Source organism: Girardinichthys multiradiatus, chromosome 2, assembly GCF_021462225.1.
Source record: "Girardinichthys multiradiatus isolate DD_20200921_A chromosome 2, DD_fGirMul_XY1, whole genome shotgun sequence".
NCBI lineage: Eukaryota > Metazoa > Chordata > Actinopteri > Cyprinodontiformes > Goodeidae > Girardinichthys > Girardinichthys multiradiatus.
Genome location: NC_061795.1, coordinates 51,814,825 through 51,835,903, shown reverse-complemented (window position 1 = coordinate 51,835,903; position 21,079 = coordinate 51,814,825). Strand labels below are relative to the sequence as shown.

The window sequence follows — 21,079 nt, the reverse complement described above, 5'->3', positions numbered from 1 at the left end:
GTCCTCTTTTGAACTCTGGTATGTCACCCATAATGTTGTGTGCATTTCAATATTTTGAGTAAAACTGTGCTCTTACCCTGGTAATTGAACCTTCACACTCTGCTCTTACTGGTGCAATGTGCAATCAATGAAGACTGGCTACCAGGCTGGTCCAATTTAGCCATGAAACCTCCCACATTAAAATGACAGGTGTTTCAGTTTCATTCTCCAACCTCTGTGGATATATTTTATTGGAAGTTTGTGTTAAAGACCAAAACAAAGTCGTATAAAATTGTGAAGTGGACAAAAGTTGTATGTTCTTGAATCTGGATGATTAGATTAAATTGACTTTGTTAAGAGCCTTGAGACGACATGTGTTGTGAATTGACGCTAAATTAAACTGAATTGAATCGGAAGGATGAATGGTTGGATGGACAGATGGATGGAGTGAGGAGATGGACTGTTATGAAGTGAGGCATCCTCTGGGTACACAACCCAGAACGTCCACTGAGACAATGATTCCACCACAGCCAAATCTTGACCTGGTCAGAGCACAGCGCTGACTCAGCTGAGACCTTGAAGCATTCAGACTTGCTCTCACTGAGCCCCAGGTTGGACTTGAAAGGTTCAGTCTGCAGATTGTCGTTGATGCACGTCTGTTAAGCTTGGATTTCTCTTTTAGGAGACATCACACTGCTGCTGTTTGGACAGTGACAGAACAGTTGTATCTTTCTGGTTTTCTGTTTGTTTAATCTTCATGTTCTTCAATCTTCTTCCACATGTTTGCTGTGTCTCCTTCATGGTTCTTCTGGCTTTCTTTCATCAATGACTTTTCTCTTCTAACTCTTCCATAAAGAACAGCTCTCCTGTTGACAGATACTCCCACCTGAGCTGTGGATCTCTGCTGCTCCTCCAGAGCTACCATGGGCCTATGGGCTGCTTCTGTGATTAATGGTTTGCGCTGGAGTTTATTTACAGGTATCAGAGTAAAAGGTGTTGAATAAAAAAGCACGCCTCACTTTTCAGATTTTTATTTGGTAAAAAATGTTGAAGCGAGAATAATGTTTCCTCCACTTCCGTCATGTTACTTTGTTGGTCGAGTGCAGAAAATCCCAGAAAAGCAGAATGGGACAAAATGTGAAGATCAGTGGGTGTGAATACTTTATAAAGCCACTGTGTTGCACAGATGTTGCTGCCAGGGGGGCAGAAGAAGAGGTCCATGCATGCAGTGATTTGGTGTCTGCAGGGGGCTGGTGAAAAATATCTGTGGTGCTGAGCCCTAAATGGATCAGCAGAACGAGAGTTCACCGTTTTCACCCAACTAGCTTGTTTTATGATGTTAACTCATCACCAGTCAAATCTTTCTTCTTTGTGTGTTTTAGGCTGCTGCTCATCCTCCACATGCTTCATGGCAATCTTCATGCTGTTTAACAGAGAAACGGCGGCTGGTGCTGCAGCTTTCTGCACGTTGTCCACCTTGCACCTAACTAGAGGACTTCCCTTTGCTCTGTTTCTGAGCAGTTTGAAGCAGTGCCTCCAAGTCATTTCCTAACAAAGTCAGATGCATCAGACACTAAAACCAGCCTGGTTGGAGCTCCAGCAGGACTTTAACTGGTCTCTCTTGCTGTTCTTTTACTTGCTCACTGCTTTTAAGTGCAACACATTTGAATTGTTCCTCTGTCTGTAAACATGACCAGTTCTGTGCATGTTTAAGCCCTCTGCACTGACAGGAAGCTTCAGTTTCAATCAACCAAATGAAACACATTATAAACAGCTGAACATTAAGACATCTCTAATGAATGCTTGAGCCTCATTGAAAGGATTTCGCTGCTTCCTAACATATTTAACATTAATTCCAGCTGTCTGTCACTTTAATGTCATGTTGAGCTGTCAGAGTTCAGGAGAAATAAAGACAAACTTTAAGGGAATATAGAGATAGGAGCGTCATTGAAATACTGCTGCAGTTTTTCTCTTATGTGCGAAAAGAAGGTCAAACTAAAGGAAATCTGATAATACGGAGAGGACGCTGCATGGACACCAAACTCTCTCTGATTCATTCTAGTTGGACCATGGTGGGGTTGATGGTTGGAGGTGGATGTGATGTGAGGCTCTGGAGGAACTCTGGGATGATCTTCATGGTTCCTGTGTTTGTATCAAACAGCAGGTTGGGTGGAGCTGCTGCACCCACTGAGCTCCACACAGAGTGACTGCAGCTGCAGGTCACTTGCATTTTTGATACTTGCAACAGTTTATGAATTTGGTTATTGCTTATTTGTGCACATACAGTTTTTATTTTTTATGTTGAATATTTTTTTCTACAGTTTATATGCAGTTGAGCTCATCAGAACTTGAAGCGTTTTTCATGTAATCGACGGGGGCGATGTCTTAAAAAGGGCGGCCATCTTGCTGTTTTTTTATGCTCCTCTCTGACAAGTAGTTTTAAATGCACACATACACTGGATTATACATCTCAAAGGTTTTATTCTCATTTGTTTATTGAGCATTTTATTTTAAGTCTAAAAATCATTTCCAGTCCAAAGAGCAGAAACCTGCTTTAGTTTTGGGTCAGAGGTGCAGAACAGACTTAAACGTATAGTTAGTTTTTCACCAGCACCAACATTAGCAAAGTGGTGGAACTGGGAGGATCTGGTGGTTCCAGTATTTTAATATTAACTCTCCAGCTTACACTCAAACTGCTCCGTTGACATTTTATTTCAGTTGGCATGTGTAGTTTTCATGGTTTATATGGATCCAAGGATGTAAAAAGATTAAAAAATATTTTGAGTAATGCATGTCTTACATGTTGTGACATCAACATATTCAGATGTTATTTGTTATGGAGAAGAACTGGTAAAAACCGATGTGGTTTCAGCCACGATGTTTTTACTTTGCTTTTGGAAACCAACACTTTAATGTTAAATTGTACAATGATTGTTTAAAAATTATAAATGTATGTTTGTGAGAAGAGTTAATAAAGAAGATAAAATGTTTAAATTTTGTGTTCAAAGAATGAGGTCAGCTGACTACCTGAATAAACTGAATGATCAGATTATTCCATCAATGGATCTTTTCTTCCATGATGGGACGGGCCTATTCCAAGATGACAATGCCAGGATTTATTGGGCTCTAAATGTGAAAGAGAAGTTCAGGAAGCATGAGACATCATTCTCACACATTGGCCACCAACAGAGTCTAGACCTTAACCCCATGGAGAATCTTTGAGATGTGCTGGAGAAGACTTTAACTCTACCGTCATCAGTGCAAGATCTTGGTGACAAATTAATGCAACACTGGGTGGAAATAAATCTTGTGACGTTGCAGAAGCTTATCGTAACAAAGCCACAGCGAATGGAGCCATAATTAAAGATAAAGGCGGTCCAACCAAATATTAGAGTGTGACCTTTTTTGTCTGGTGGCCACTTTTTATTGGTCAGGCAGTGTATTTCTCACTTTGTGATTGGTTGATGGTTTTCAGGTCAGCCTTACATCAAAAAGTTTAGCTCTTAACGTTTTACATGTGGAGAGGTGTCAGAGAAGTCCATTCAACTCTTCACGAAGATGTTTTCTCCCTCCAAGGTTTGCAATTTTTACGGTTTGGGAGACTTTTGTATTCACTTAACGACAATCATGGGAGAAAGTTTCTAGGGCTGGGTATTGTGACTAATTTTCTAAATCAATTCGATTTTGATTCATAAGGTTCTGAATCGATTATTTGCAATTCGATTCAATTAAATTCATTATGGTCATAAATAATTAAAATGGCTCAACTGAGTAACAAAATACCTGTCCAGGGTGTACCCCGCCTCTCGCCCATAGACTGCTGGAGATAGGCACCAGCGACCCACTATGGAAGAAGCGGTAGAAAATGACTGACTGACTTACAAAATACAAATTTACTTTTGTTTACGGTGAAGATAAAAAATAAACAGAAAACAGAAAGTCCAGACTTGTAAATTGGGCTTAAAATTAAACTGGAAACAAAACTGTCAAGTCTCAAAAGGGCGAACTTGAAATGAGAAAAGAAGTGCAAGTAAATCTGTACTTGGAACTACAAGTTTCCATAACTGCTAACTGCATTAGGGTAGTGTTTCTGTAAGTTCAAAATTAAATAATAATGGTAACAAATCTACAAATAAACTTAAACTGTCAAGACCTGTCAATGTGACTTTGTTCTCACTTCTCACTAAATGTGAGATTCTTAAAAGGAGCTCATTGACATGATCCGTGGTTAGGCAGCTCCTTTTTGCAGTGACAATATCACCGGCTGTGGAAAACACCCTTCCTGACAAAATACTGGTCCCTCTGACACAAAGGTATTGCTTAGCAATTCGAGCCAACAGTGGAAACTGTCTTTCATTTGACCTCCACCAGTTCAGAGGATTCTCATTCAGCCCAGCAGGGTTTTCTGCCCTGCATCTTCTTATTTCATCTTCATCCCTCATTGCTGGACTTTTTTGTCTATGGTTTTTTATTATTGGTGAGTAGATTGTCTCAAGGAGAGACTCCAAGGTGCTGGATTTCTTAGGCTTCTTGGGCAAAGTTGCTTCACCCATCTCCTGAGCTCTTTCATCGATTTTAATACCCTCAGTATTTTGCTGTTGAAAAAGACAGGAAAACCCCCAGAAATAAATAGATTGAAAATAATTTATAAACTCTAAAATTATATATTTCTTACAGTCCAATATAAAATCTTTTAATTGTCAATGAAAACATAAATATTATTTAATAAATTTTTTTGTCTAAATACTTCCATCACACGCAGCTGTGACAGCCTCAGTCTGCAGTCTGGAGAAGGTGTCATCTTGCTCTTCAGCAGACAGGAATGGAAGGGCCTTAAAACGAGGATCCAGTGCTGATGCTGCATACAATGTGCCTTTCTGCGCATCATATCTTCAACACATTTCACAAATCATTTTAGTTATAACAGTATGAGTGAGGATAAACCTTGTTTGTGCAGATGGAACAGCATACATACAAACAAAAAATTGCATGAATTATAAATCATTAACTGCTACAACAAATCAGTAATACACAAAACAAAAAAATAGTTTCTTTGGAATTCATGATAGAACCTGATTACCACTGAAACAGCAAACACACACAGAGAGAGAGAGGAAGTGTAGCATACCTTGTCTGCAAGTTATTCTTTACTGCAGCCTTGAAGTCCTTCACCAGGGTGGAGTCTTGTGGGCTAGGGGAAAGGCATTCTGGAGCATGCTGAGAAGTGGAGCAATGGCAGATAGAGTTGGTTGCTTGTCCTCAGACATTACCAGTGTAGCTTTTTTCATTGGTTGCAAAACCTGCACCGAATCTTCGGCAATTGTTACATCCTCCTCTGTTAAGGTGCACAGATCTTTTTCATTCCTGCGTACGTCTTGTGTATGGAGGACCGATCCTGACAAAATTTAAAATAAAAGCAGAAATATATATATTTTCCTTTTCCTTACACATGCCTTTGTTCTTTTGACATTTCCTCGTCTCTCTTTTTCCTTTACCGTATGCATTTCTGCTTCATTATGCAAATGAGGCGGGCTGCCTTCTTCTCTCCAGCTCCTCTCCTATTGGTCAATAAACAGGAAGGAGGAGGATCCATGTGCAGGCCGAGGGTGTGTCCCAAATCAGGGGCTGGATCCTTCCAAGTCCGTACTTGTGGGCTGATTACATCACAGCGTAAGGTCTGTCAGATGCTGCCGACAAATGTGTCCTTTTGCCCAATTTTAAGGATGCGTTGTGAGTATCCTTCGCGGTCCATCTTTTCCCATGATTCATTGTGGGTCGAAGCGGTTTAGTCAAACAGGGCAGCCATGGCGGACCACAGTGGCAAAAGCTGTGAGTAAACTGTGAAAAATTACACTTTCTGTGACACAAATGAACTTTTACAATGTTTTTAGTGCGGGAATATAACTATGTAGACGTGAAAAATCTGCTTGATTTATCTAGACATCGCTTAATTTCAAACGTGCTCCGACGTGTTCGCTGGAGAGTGTGATTGAGAATAAATAACCTTTTAAATATTCATTTTTGATGAAGAAATGTGCTATATGTGTTTTAAAAAGTATATTTATAATTCAGCTAGCATTATAATTCATGATTCCAGGTACAACTGAAGAGAAATATACTTTCAAATGCAAGCAAATCTCAGTAAAGAAGTGAAAAGTTTGAAAGAGCTTGTTTTAGGCATTTGAGTAGAAATATTTTAATATGTTCTGCAAATTAAGACAAATGTAAAATAAAAAGACTTATTTTACACTGATATTAAGCAAGATGGTTTTTATTGTTTAGGTACAAAGCAGCAGACGGGCCAGTTTATTAAACTCAGGGCTGAGAACCACCACCTTTTTACTGGAGCTAAAAACTCAGCCACCGTGGCTTGGAGGTACAATAACTACATTCTTTGCAGTCAGTTTCTGTCCAGTTTCAATAACTTCTATCTTTCTAACTTTCATAAATATTCATCCAGTGATTAACATACTTCTTTTGGTTTTCCCTCTTTCCTTTTGCTTGTTTAGGACAATTCAGGAGAAGATGGTCCAACAGGGGAAGGTCAGCCCCTTGCAGGCCAAACAAAAGTGGGACAATATGAAAAAGAAATATAAAGTTTGTTCAGAAGTTCTCATGTCACACACAAATAAAAAAATATTTATATAAAAGTCTTATTGGTTTCTCTGTTTAGTCAACTCTTCTTTTATTCCATCTAACTTTAGGATTGTAAGTATCCAGGGTCAGGAGAGGGAGTCAGTGAAAAGCCCACTGCTGCTACTTGGCCCTGGTTTGTCTTTATGGATGAGATGTTGGGACAGAGGTCTTCCACAACACCTCCTGTCCTAATTACCTCCATCCCTGAGGACACTCCAGGGCCAAGCGGAGCGGTGGACAACCAGATGAAGGAAGACAGTAGTGGCCTTCTGGACAGCAGTCAGGTCGGCAGTCTTACCCATGATTGGGGTTTTGAGTGATGAACCAGGCTGGGAGTTTTAAAGGCCTCAGGAATCTTTTGCAGGTGTTTAGAGTTAACTCGTTGATTCAGATGATTAGGTTCATAGCTCGTTTAGAGACCCTTTTAATGATATGCTAATTTTGTGAGATAGGAATTTTGGGTTTTCATGAGCTGTATGCCAAAATCATCCGTATTAAGACAATAAAAGACCTGAAATACAGGTCCTTCTCAAAATATTAGCATATTGTGATAAAGTTCATTATTTTCCATAATGTCATGATGAAAATTTAACATTCATATATTTTAGATTCATTGCACACTAACTGAAATATTTCAGGTTTTTTATTGTCTTAATACGGATGATTTTGGCATACAGCTCATGAAAACCCAAAATTCCTATCTCACAAAATTAGCATATCATTAAAAGGGTCTCTAAACGAGCTATGAACCTAATCATTTGAATCAACGAGTTAACTCTAAACACCTGCAAAAGATTCCTGAGGCCTTTAAAACTCCCAGCCTGGTTCATCACTCAAAACCCCAATCATGGGTAAGACTGCTGACCTGACTGCTGTCCAGAAGGCTACTATTGACATCCTCAAGCAAGAGGGTAAGACAGAGAAAGACATTTCTGAACGAATAGGCTGTTCCCAGAGTGCTGTATCAAGGCACCTCAGTGGGAAGTCTGTGGGAAGGAAAAAGTGTGGCAGAAAACGCTGCAAAACGAGAAGAGGTGACCGGACCCTGAGGAAGATTGTGGAGAAGGGCCGATTCCAGACCTTGGGGGACCTGCAGAAGCAGTGGACTGAGTCTGGAGTAGAAACATCCAGAGCCACCGTGCACAGGCGTGTGCAGGAAATGGGCTACAGGTGCCGCATTCCCCAGGTTAAGCCACTTTTGAACCAGAAACAGCGGCAGAAGCGCCGGACCTGGGCTACAGCGAAGCAGCACTGACTGTTGCTCAGTGGTCCAAAGTACTTTTTTCGGATGAAAGCAAATTCTGCATGTCATTCGGAAATCAAGGTGCCAGAGTCTGGAGGAAGACTGGGGAGAAGCAAATGCCAAAATGCCAGAAGTCCAGTGTCAAGTACCCACAGTCAGTGATGGTCTGGGGTGCTGTGTCAGCTGCTGGTGTTGGTCCACTGTGTTTTATCAAGGGCAGGGTCAATGCAGCTAGCTATCAGGAGATTTTGGAGCACTTCATGCTTCCATCTGCTGAAAAGCTTTATGGAGATGAAGATTTCGTTTTTCAGCACGACCTGGCACCTGCTCACAGTGCCAAAACCACTGGTAAATGGTTTACTGACCATGGTATCACTGTGCTCAATTGGCCTGCCAACTGTCCTGACCTGAACCCCATAGAGAATCTGTGGGATATTGTGAAGAAAACGTTGAGAGACTCAAGACCCAACACTCTGGATGAGCTAAAGGCCGCTATCGAAGCATCCTGGGCCTCCATAAGACCTCAGCAGTGCCACAGGCTGATTGCCTCCATGCCACGCCGCATTGAAGCAGTCATTTCTGCCTAAGGATTCCACACCAAGTATTGAGTGCATAACTGTACATGATTATTTAAAGGTTGACATTTTTTGTATTTAAAACACTTTTCTTTTATTGGTCGGATGAAATATGCTAATTTTGTGAGATAGGGATTTTGGGTTTTCATGAGCTGTATGCCAAAATCATCCGTATTAAGACAATAAAAGACCTGAAATATTTCAGTTAGTGTGCAATGAATCTAAAATATATGAATGTTAAATTTTCATCATGACATTATGGAAAATAATGAACTTTATCACAATATGCTAATATTTTGAGAAGGACCTGTATTTCAGTTAGTGTGCAATGAATCTAAAATATATGAATGTTAAATTTTCATCATTACATTATGGAAAATAATGAACTTTATCACAATATGCTAATATTTTGAGAAGGACCAGTATATATATATATGTATATATATATGTATATATATATATATATATACATATATACTGGTCCTTCTCAAAATATTAGCATATTGTGATAAAGTTCATTATTTTCCATAATGTCATGATGAAAATTTAACATTCATTGGATGGATATTTATGAAAGTTAGAAAGATAGGAGTTATTGAAACTGGACAGAAACTGACTGCAAAGAATGTAGTTATTGTACCTCCAAGCCACGGTGGCTGAGTTTTTAGCTCCAGTAAAAAGGTGGTGGTTCTCAGCCCTGAGTTTAATAAACTGGCCCGTCTGCTGCTTTGTACCTAAACAATAAAAACAACAACAACAAAAAAAACCATCTTGCTTAATATCAGTGTAAAAAAAGTATTTTTTAATTTTACATTTGTCTTAATTTGCAGAACATATTAAAATATTTCTATGCAAATGCCTAAAACACCCCTCCTTGAACCGCCACCTTAACGTGGTGGAGGGGTTTGAGTGCTCAAATGATCCAAGAGGCTATGTTGTCTGGGGCTTAAATGCCCCTGGTAGGGTCTCCCATGGCAAACGGGCTCTAGGTGACGGGTCAGACAAAGAGTGGTTCAAGAATCCCTCATGAGGACAAAAATATCGAGGCATGTGACTTTGCCCGAATGAGAGATGCAAGGCCATCCCCCAGTGGGCCCACCACCTGCAGGGGGAACCGTGAGGGACCGGTGCAAAGAGGATTGGGTGGCAGACGAAGGTGGAGACCTCGGTGGCCCAATCCCCGGATGCTTAGGCTGGCTCTAGGGACGTGGAATGTCACCTCGCTGGGGGGGAAGGAGCCTGAGCTTGTGCGGGAGGTCGAGAGATATCGACTAGAAATAGTCGGGCTCGCCTCCACGCACAGCGTGGGCTCTGGAACCCATCTCCTTGAGAGGGACTAGACTCTCTTCTACTCTGGAGTGGCCCGCAGGCAGAGGCGGCGGGCTGGTGTGGGTTTGCTTGTTGCCCCCCAGCTCAGCCGTCTCGTGTTGGGGTTTACCCCAGTGGATGAGAAGGTCGCATCCCTGCGCCTTCGGGTTGGGGAGAGGTCTCTGACTGTCGTCTCGGCCTACGGGCCGAGTGGTAGTGCGGAGTACCCGGCCTTCTTGGTGTCCCTGTCGGGGGTGCTGGATAGTGCCCCTCCCGGGGACTCCATTATTCTGCTGGGGGACTTCAACGCCCAGGTGGGAAATGACAGTGACACCTGGAGAGGCGTGACTGGGAGGAATGGCCTCCCTGATCCGAATCCGAGCGATGTTTTGTTATTGGATTTCTGTGCTAGTCACGGATTGTCCATAATGAACACCATGTTCAAACATAAGGGTGTCCATCAGTGCACTTGGCACCAGGACACCCTAGGCAGGAGGTCAATGATCGACTTTGTTGTCGTATCATCAGACCTTCGGCTGCATGTTTTGGACACTCGGGTGAAGAGAGGGGCTGAGCTGTCCACTGATCATCACCTGGTGGTGAGTTGGATCCACTGGAGGAGGAGAAAGCCATTTCTTCATCAAAAATGAATATTTAAAAGCTTATTTATTCTCAATCACACTCTCCAGCGAACACGTCGGAGCACGTTTGAAATTAAGCGATGTTTTGATAAATCAAGCAGATTTTTCACGTCTACACAGTTACTAAAAACATTGTAAAAGTTCATTTGTGTCACAGAAAGTGTCATTTTTCACAGTTTACTCACAGCTTTTGCCACTGTGGTCCGCCATGGCTGCCCCTGTTTGACCAAACCGCTTAGACCCGCAATGAATCATGGGAAAAGATGGACCGCGAAGGATACTCACAAGTCATCCTTCAAATCGGGCAAAAGAAGGACACATTTGTCGGCAGCATCTGACAGACCTTACGCGCCGCGCTGTGATGTAATCAGCCCACAAGTACGGACTTGGAAGGATCCAGCCCCTGATTTGGGACACACCCTCAGCCTGCACATGGATCCTCCTTCTTCCTGTATATTGACAAATAGGAGAGGAGCTGGAGAGAAGAAGGCAGCCCTCCTCATTTGCATAATGAAGCAGAAATGCATACGGTAAAGGAAAAAGAGAGACGAGGAAATGTCAAAAGAACAAAGGCATGTGTAAGGAAAAGGAAAAAGAAAATATATATATTTCTGCTTTTATTTTAAATTTTGTCAGGATCGGTCCTCCATACTTGTGAAAGGCGAGTGGCAGAGATGGCTGGCTGTTGCTCTAAAAAGCGCTCCAGCATGTCCAGCGCACTGTTCCACCCAGTCACAACATCAACTGTTAGCTTGTGTGCTGTTTGTTGAAGTAGCTTCTGTTTTTCTTTTAGTATTTTGTTTGCCGTTGTACTTTGGTAGAAAAATGTTGCTATGCGCCTCACACGGGCAAGCAGACGTGACACACTTGGGATCTTTAGACCTGCTTGTGAGGCCAAATTCAGTGTGTGCGCAAAGCAGCCAACGTGCATTAGTTGCATTATCTCCACCGTACGAACCATATGTGCAGCGTTGTCCGTAACGACTGCTGAATCTTTGCTGGTCAACCCCCATTTCTGAATGGATCCCATCAACATATCCGCTATATTACTAGCTGTGTGGCTTGTGTGAACCTCGGTGGTCTCTAGCACATGAGAAATGAGGCACCACTCATTGCCATGTACGACTGCGTTGACAATGATGTCCATGTGTCACACGTTATGCCGACTCTTTCTGCTGGTTCCGTTTTTGTTAAGATGTTGTCTTTTACACGTGTGTACATCATGGGGATGACCGTTTCAGTCTGATGTTTACGTTGCACCATAACATAGTGTGGTTCGAGCACATGAAGGAGTCGTTTGGAGTCTTCGTTTTCTACTACCGAGTACGGCCGTAAATCTTTACAAACGAAAGCTGCGATGGCCTCTGTTATCTTAATGGCCCGCAGAGAATCGGCTGGTAATGCTAGCGAGTTTCTTTTGTTTTACCACAGAAGGCTTGTTGTCAGATGCTAACGTTAGCATAGCGTGATGCCTCGTCAAGTGGTTTCTTAAGTTTGTAGTATTTCTACAATAACTGACCTCTGCTTGGCAGATCTTGCAAACCACTTTGGTTCTGTCCAGCTCTTTGTCATTTTGTGTCGTTTTAAATCTGAAATGGTTCCAGACATCAGATTTTAGTTGGGATAGCTTGCTGAGCGCAGCCTTACTCGCGGTGGCCATTTTGTGAATACACACGCATGTGTTTGAACATGAACCTGACCTCAAGCACGAGACTGTTGAAAAATCGATTTCATGCCTTATGAATTGATATTGCTTAATTTAAATGGAATCGATCGATTACATTGATTTTTTTACCCAGCCCTAAAAGTTTCCTTAATTCTTTCCTTCTGCTTCAACGGAATTTGAGAGATTAACTACCAGCCAAGTGCAGCTGATCAAATGCATCCTCGTCAGTGTGACCATGTTCAGCAGTTTGCTGCCCTGAATGCAATGCCAAGGAAGAAAGCCATCAGCAACGACCTCAGCAGTAACTGTTGCTGCCAATCAAGCTGTGAAGGGTTATAAGGTCAACTGCAAACAATTTGAAGTTAATGAACCACTACAGAAAGATTATTCCCTGGAGGTTAAATATCTCAGCTGCCAATCCTCCCAGCAGACTCAGCCCAAGGTCAGAACATGAAGCTCAGAGGGTTGGAAGAGAACAACAATATGGCAGCAATACTGTTCTTTGGGCAGATGAGGCCAATGTGGAGTTTGGTCATGTTGCACCATAGCATGTTTGGAGAAAACCAAATATAGCATATGGACAAAAACCACCCATACCCACTATCAAGTATGGAGGTGAAGCTATCCGTTGGAGTTTGACCCAAACTGGGTCATCAAACACAAAAAGCAACACTAAGTTGGACTGAACCAAGATTCCTTCACAACAGTGAGACTAAAGCAGAAAACCCTTCCAATGAATTCTGCTGAAGGTGGATCTACAGCTGTTGAATCCGGAGGTGTTCCTCCTTTAAACAAGCTGCTGCTTCTCCAATTTGGCTCCATCTTTAAGAAATCAAACCGAGGCAATAAAAAGTTTGAGATAACAGCATCTGAAAAGCACCATTCATATTTTTACACTGCCACAAACCAGATGCATATTTTTTCCAAGTCAAGTCTTTAAGGCACCAGTCTAAGTGGAGTCTTAAGTCTTGTTTATGCAAATTAAGTGTGACTTGAGTCACCATCTCTTGAATCAGTCTCAGCTGAGAGGACACATCAAGCCATGAGAGAAAACTTACTTGGTGTAAACTGATGTGACATGTTTTCCTGCTTTTACCTCTTGGTGTTCTGCTGTTGGGTGGTAGCTTGTCTCTGTGGATGTGTCAAAAGAGGCTGAGGTGGCCACATGAGTGGAAATAAAGCAACATGCCACTCTGAATTAGTCAGGACCCAAAGCCTCCTTCAACCTGTAACTTTAAGCTTTCACTGCAGGTGTTCATCCATGTTCCAGTTCACTTACAGTCACTGAGATAATAATCACGGTAAAAAATGACCCTTTCTTTAAAAATCATCATAATGCTGAAATCAAGCAGTAGGTTGCTGCTAACTTGAGAAAAAACACTAAATGAAACTCACCTCTAAATGCACAACTGATTTATTTCACATCTCAGCCATCAGTCATGGTTGTTAAACCAACCTTTTCTGTTTCTTAGTAAAGTAAAACATGAAGGTCCAAGACCTAGTGGTTGCCACGAAGAACATGGGGCGCCTTTTCTGAAGCCAGCTTTGTCCTTTTAGGGATGATGTAGTAAGATGGTAAACAGTTTGCCATAATTCTTATTTATTTCAAACATATTTACATTCATACACCATGATACATATATACTTGACCATTTGTTTGAAAAGGAGGTAGGCAGAAGTATAAAATTATAGGACCCTACCCCCTTCCTTTCATCTGTAACTTCAGTTTACACATTATTCTTCATTTAAAGGAAAACAGTAATAAAAAACAAAAACCTGACACTTTTTCAACCCTTGGCATAAAATACCAAAACACAATTTCTATCAATCAAAAAATCAATGTTTAACAAAAAAAAAGATTTATTTTCAATAGAGAAAGCAAAACAAAGGACTAATTTATGTTTTTAAACATTTCCTCTAGCGTCCTATTTTAAACTGCTCCTCTCCATCCTATGTATTTAGAATTTCAATTTTATATTGGGGTGGTTGGTCGGCCCGGCTGGCACATTTCTCCCTCATGGACGGGCGAGCTAAGGCTGCTGCGTTGGCCAGATGGGTGGGCAGACTTTGCAGGGGGGCCAAACATCAGCCAAACATCCATGTTTTGGATGTTTGGCTGACAGCATTTGGATCAGCTGAGCGGTGATGGTGGAGGTAATCTAGTTGGTGTTTCTCCCTGGGCTGTTGTCCCAGTGACGGTGATGTGGTGTGTTTATGTGGTTGTGACGGCATGGTAGGGGCATGGTGGGGGCCACTGACCCTGGGTGCGTGCTGCTGACTGGGAACCTCTTGCCGTGTGAGTTTGTCCCATCTTTGTGTGGGGTTGGGGGGTCTGAGTACGGTGCTTGGTGGTCTCCGCTCTGTTGTGCTTGTGGGGAGGGGATTTTTTGGTGTTTGGGTACAGGGGGCATGTGTTCGATATCTGTATCCTGGTAGGGAGTGGCCCTGTGGAGAAATTCATGTTGGGGTTCATGGGAGGTGGGGGACTCATGGGGTTGAGTTTGGAATCCTTTGTGACTATTTTGTCTTGAGACAGTTGGCGAGTTAGTGTTTGGACCAGGTAGTAGGAGTATAGAGTATGTATGGGGAGTGTGAGTAAGTGTATGGCATCCAATGATGTGTCTTCATGTTGGGTAGGTGGGTGTGACTGTAACCTGACTATTTGTGTCAGGTTGGGTCTTGGGCTGCTCCTTCTCCTGGATCAGCTTAGGCTCCCTATCAAATATGGATTCTATTTCCTCCCTGCCACACTCCCTGCCAGTAGCTGGTGTCATTGCCCGCTGGTGTATTGTTGGTTCTCGGTGTCCGGGGCTAGGTGCTTTAGTGTGTGCTGGCTCATTCCCGGTGGCTGCTTGAGGGGGACTGGACCCGCTGGCTCTGTCGGGCTTCTGCTGAAGGGGTGATGTGCCCCGGGGTCTTGGGTTTTTGGATCCATGGCTAGATCTGCTCTGGCCCAGATGGCTGCCAGCTGCGCCTGTGGGCTCGTCACTGCACCTCCTTGATGCTTCTGCACTGTGGGTGCTGGGTGGTTCCCCTACGGCTCTCCTCTGCTCTTCCCTGATTGCGGTTAGGGTAGTTCCGGTGGTGTTCCTTCTGGGGTTGCCAAGATCTGAGGGGCCTTTGGATGTCTGTGGCTCAGATCTCTTCTGTGTCTGTCTTGGGTCACGGGAGCAGGTCTGTCGCTCCTCGCTATTGCATATATTTATGGAGCCACACTTACACCCACAGGTGTTTAGATGCAGGTGTTAACAGATACACAGATGTTCCTATTGAGCTTCAAAAATACATCTTGCATTCATTAGTATCGTACACTTTCAGTAACATTGCTGTTATACACTGCATCCATGATGTGAATCTCCTGTTCCACCACATCCTAAAGGAGCTCTATTGGATTGAGATCTGGTGACTGGAGGCCATTTGAGTCCAGTGAACTCATTGTCATGTTCAAGAAACCAGTCTGAGATGATTCATGCTTTATGACATGGCGCGTTATCCTGCTGGAAGTAACCATCAGAAGATGGGTCCACTGTGGTCATAAAGGGATGGACATGGTCAGCAACAATACTCAGGTAGGCTGTGACGTTGACACGATGCTCAATTGGTACCAAGGGGCCCAAAGTGTGCCAAGAAAATATCCCCCACACCATTACACCTTCACCACCAGCCTGAACCGTTGATACAAGACAGGATGGATCCATGCTTTCATGGATCAATCAAATAGAGCACCTTTGGGATGTGGTGGAATGGGAGATTCACATCATGGATGCAGTGTATAACAGCAATGTTACTGAAAGTGTACGATACTAATGAATGCAAGATGCATATCTTCTATAAGTCTGTTGTGGAGAGTGGGATCTCTTCTACCATCAGCTGCTGGGGAAGCAGCATCAGAACCAGGGACTTAAAAAAGCTCAACAAGCTGATAAAGAAGGCTGGTTCTGTTCTGGAGACTCCTCTGGAACCTCTGGAGATCATTGTGGAAAGAAGGATTCTTCATAAAATGAAGAACATTATGGAGAACCCTGAGCATCCTCTTCATGAGACTGTCCTACAACAACAGAGTGTCTTCAGTCAGAGGCTTCTTCAGATCTGCTGTAAGACGGAGCGCTACAGGAGATCCTTCCTGCCCACAGCCATCAGCATCTACAACGTCTCTTTGAAGAAACCTTCATAATTCGAGCTACAACAGCATTTAATTTCCCTTTGGGATTAATAAAGTATTTTTGAATTGAATTGAATTGAATTTCATGATGTTGACGCCAAATTCTGACCCTAACATCCGAATGTCGCAGCAGAAATCGAGACTCATCAGACCAGGCAACGTTTTTCCAATCTTCTATTTTGGTGAGCCTGTGCGAATTGTAGCCTCAGTTTCCTGTTCTTAGCTGACAGGAGTGGCACCCGGTGTGGTCTTCTGCTGCTGTAGCCCGTCCGCCTCAAGGTTCGACGTGTTGTACATTCAGAGAGGCTCTTCTGCATGCCTTGGTTATAATGAGCGGTTATTTGAGTTACTGTTGCCGTTCTATCAGCTCAAACCAGTCTGGCCATTCTCCTCTGACCTCTGGCATCAACAAGGCATTTGCGCCCACAGAACTGCCGCTCACTGGATATTTTCTCTTTTTCAGACCATTCTCTGTAAACCCTAGAGATGGTAGTGCATGAAAATTCCAGTAGATCAGCAGTTTCTGAAATACTTAGACCCACCCGTCTGGCACCAACAACCATGCTACGTTCAAAGTCACTTAAATCACCTTTCTTCCTCATTCTGATGCTCGGTTTGAACTGCAGCAGATCGTCTTGACCATGTCTACATGTCTAAATGCAATGGGTTGTTGCCATGTGATTGGATGATTAGAAATTTGCATTGAAGAGCAGTTGGACAGGTGTACCTAATAAAGTGACCGGTGAGTGTAGATGTTTCTGCAGGTGTAGAAGCAAGCAGGGTGTTATCTTGTATTCTCTTCATCCTTCTTTCTCTCCTCCATTCTTTTCTCTTTCTCTCCCCTTTTCGTTTTTGCCCCACCTCTCTCTTTCTTGCTTCTTTTTCTTCATGTTCATTTCTGTCTCCGTGTCCGTAACAACTGAAATAATCCTGAAGCAGTTTCTAATAAAGTTTATTTTTTTAAATATCAAGAGGAGCATTATAGCGTTAGCCGTAATGCTCCACTTGTGAAAGGAAATCTGTTGGGCTTTTTCTTGGCAGTCAGACAACAATCCTGAGCACTACTCTGAAACGGTAAAAAAAAAAGAATTTGTATTTTGTTCTTTTGAAATGTCTTATGGTTTTACTTGGTTTTAATTCTTCTGTTCCATAATGATATTGAGATGCACATGCTGTTAAATTATATCCTCTGTCCCTCTCTGCGAACGATTTCATTTTTTTTAGGAAGTGAATTATTTCTCACTTTAAATATAATTTTTGCTGTTTTAAACTGAACCAAGTCTGGAAATTTCAGAGCTTGGGTTTTATAAAACTTTGGTTTGTGTGGTCCTACTTGATCAATTAATCTAATTGCCCTTTTCTGTATTGTAGTTATTGTTTGGATATTACTTTTGGATGTGTTTCCTCAATTAGACACAGGCCAAAAAGCTGCTGATCGAAGACAAGGCGCATGGTTCAGTGGAGGAAGAAAGGGCCAACAGAGCGGTTAGGGGGTCCAGACAAAGTGGGACTACACCATGGAGTTTAACCAGGAAGGTCCAACCTGCATCTCTGGGACAGCAGAAGGCAGTTGAGATGGCTGTATAGGGAGAGAGTTACGATACTCTTTGAACTAGCCAACATGGGGTTACGTGGTTCATGTAGTCCTCAATAGTTCCAAACATCTCAGTTTGAGCGGATTCTAGCGGGACAGAACGCAAAAAACTACAATTTTCTAATTTCCCCTCCGATTTTCTGTAATATTGACCAGTAATGTGAACAGATTAATTCACTGACTGCATTTTATCAAAGCATTTTATTACGAACAGCACATTTATCACTGCTCTAAATTTTAGAGGGAAATGAGATTGCACACATAGGGTGGCCATTTCCATAACACCAGAAAGGAGAACACTTTTCAAGACTCAACACAGCTAGGATAAAAATTGAAATCTAATCAAACCCTTAACATAGTATGACTCTGTTGTACTTACCAAATATTTGAAGATCTGCGTCGTACAGTTTTGGCCTTTCCTGGGTGCTACCAATAGTTTTTCGTTTGAGAGAAATTTTAGCTTTAGTTTTTCCACAGCTTTTGGAGTCCTTGTAGATCTCTCGGTCAACTTTAATTCCACAGTCTACACTACAGTATGACTGGGGATGCTTGAACTTTACAAAGTTCTGCAGCAGATATTTTATCATCCTGGGGACATGTGGCTTTATGGTAAAAGGAAAAAAGTGAAGAGGTACCCCCGCTTCGATTTTTGTTCCTGTGCTTGTCTGTGCTAGCCTGTTGATCAATGGCGCCTTTACCTTTGCTGCTTACATCAACACAGCGTACAATATGCATGACAGTCATCCTTCCTACTTTTGGAGATAAATCCATATTCATTTGTCAATTCGGTATTAAATGTAGTCTTTCATTTAGGCATGTTTTTTTTTTTTTTTTTACTGGTGTGCAGGTAAACTGGGTCGGTTCACTTGGTCTACCTAGCTGACCTGACCTGACATCAACTACGTTGCTAATTTAAACCCATTTAGTACCGTTAACCAATAAAATGTTATATTTTTTTGACATCAATTTTATTTAATAATCTGTCACAAAGGCATCAGGATGGGATGCATTTTTATTTAGGTGCATATACTTTTCATTTGAGACTATTTAAAATGGGGGAAAATAGATTATGTCAAAAGGAGGACAAATGGGCGTCTGTCTCAAAGCTACGGCGGACAGACCTTTTAAAAACCGGACTTCTGCATTCATACTGAGATTAAATTACACATAGGTGGACTCTGTTTAATAATTAGTTGACTTCTGAATCGGTTACACTACGTTTTATATAGTGGTATTAGACTAGGGGCTGAATACAAATATACAGCAAAGGTTTTATTTTAGGAAAAATAAATGATTTAAAACACTTTACATTTATGTGCCACTTTGTGGACGAAAGTTCAGAATGAAAGACTCACCTTCACCGCCTCCACCTTCCAGTGACTCTTCTGTGCATCTCCCGGCCTTCCAATCAGCATCCTGTCCATCTGATTCTCTATCCAATCACCTTCAGACGCCTTGCTTTTAAAGGAGCTTCTTCATTTGTCAGCTGAGCTCATCTACGACTCCGACGCCTCCTCGCACCGTTCGTAACAGACTCTCCTTCCTCCCTTACCGCTCATAGGAGTGCTGGCCTCTCTTCATGGCTCATTTCTTCCTTGTCTCAGCTCTGGGCAAGTGGAAAGCGCATCAAGAACTCCTACACTTCTCCTGCTAAGCGTTGCCGAGGTAGCCCTGCCTCCTCAACGGCTCCCGCCGCTGCGTCACCCGGCCTGGTTTCTCTAGCAGTTTTTCCTTCCATCTTCATCCCTCAAACCAATCATCCTACAAATTTCCATGCTTCATTCATCTCATTCATGGATTCTCTCCAGCGTCTCCAACGTCATCCCTCACTCACCTGCTCTGTGACTTCGCCGCCATCTCTGCTACATCAGCATTTCCTCTTTCCCGCTCCATCGTAGCTGCCTGCTCCTCGGCTCCTCCCACCGCTGTTCGCCCTTGCTAACACCCGGCCTAGCTTGTCTCTAGGTAAGATGTATCACTCCACTCTCTCTTCTCTATATTTTTTATTCATGTGCTCTTCAAGTGTGCGGCGTTTCCCACCCCTCTTTTCATTCAGGTTGATCATTTACTCTCATGTATTTTACCATCTCGTTCAGGCTCTGCTCTAAATCCTACGGAGGCAGTTCATTAATCTGGTTTCTCTCATTTTGCCATCTCCCGAGGCTGTCTACATGTATCGCTTCCTCTGATCGCTTTTCTGCTTTGTTTAAATCATCTCATACCCGGCTTTCTGTCCGAAATACCGCACCCTACTGCCGGTCAGACCTCTCAGAGTTTCTCCGGTCCTTGGTCCGTAGAAGTGATCACACTCTCTATCTAACACTGACTCTTAAAGGAACGACTCTCAATCAGCTTGTAACTTTCAGCTCTTTTATTCTAAATTAAGCAGAGGAATGATTACAGAGATCAGCGCTGAGGCTCCTATCTCGGATCATCGCCGTCTGTGAAAGGTTGACAAAGAGCCCCGAAAGAAGGTCACATGTAGTTTTATATCTGGCACTCCAAAGCATTAGCTGTGCACTCCCCTAGTGTTTATCAGTAGATTATGTGTCACCATTGTGGTGTCTGTCTGACAGGTCAAGTAGTAGCTGGTGTCCATTTTTTATCTAAGTGTGCTGCTGCATTTTAATTAAACAGTTATCGGCTACTCCCTTTAAAAAAACCAGTGCTCCAGCCACAGGTCATTCAGGTCAAAACCTTAGGCCATTTATCCCCGTATGTGTGTCGATGTTGGACCACTTGTTTGCTGAGTATTGGATTATCTGCACGTTGTTGGACGTCACTGTGCCCCTCCAATGGCATCGGCCATTTTGTACCCAGGACAGCCCGCTCCTACATATCCCCTTGAGCATTGCGACTGATATGACTGGGCGTCCCCAGTCTGACGTCACAGGGTGCTGTATAGGAGCCGCTCATGTTTGAAAACTCGCCTTCTGCTAGAAATCGATCTGGTGATTGAAGCGCGTCACTTTAAGAGAAGAACTCTGTGCAGAGTTTCATTCATTCTCTCTCGTTGGACAACGAACTATTCATAACTGAAGTCTTTGGACTAAGAAGGCCAGAGATTTCACTTTTGCCGATCGAAGACGTGAGTTAACACGTAACTGGAGACACGGAGTTTCGGAGAGACGAACCGCTACCGTGTTTCATTTTCAAGTCGACTTTGATGGTCAGATCATATTTTTCCTTTTTGTCAAGAAGACCAAAGGACAAAGACTGACCGTTCCCCTGAAGTTAATTGTGGACGCACATTAACTTAATCCCACTTTGCCTCG

At 42.7% G+C, this 21,079-nt stretch overlaps 1 protein-coding gene across 7 annotated transcripts in view; it reads left to right on the top strand.

Annotated features, from left to right (window-relative positions):
- vps9d1 (VPS9 domain containing 1) overlaps positions 1 to 21,079 on the top strand; it is an 87,103-nt gene that overhangs the window by 57,024 nt on the left and 9,000 nt on the right. For 4 of the 7 annotated variants that reach the window (XM_047386930.1, XM_047386958.1, XM_047386964.1 and 1 more), the window contains one exon: positions 1,362 to 3,036. The exons of 1 other annotated variant lie outside the window; for it this stretch is intronic. The gene's annotated coding sequence lies outside the window, so the exon portion shown is untranslated. Of the gene's footprint in view, positions 1 to 1,361; positions 3,037 to 6,261; positions 6,301 to 21,079 lie in introns of those variants that run through there. 2 more of the 7 variants (XM_047386945.1, XM_047386974.1) reach the window with 2 other exon arrangements.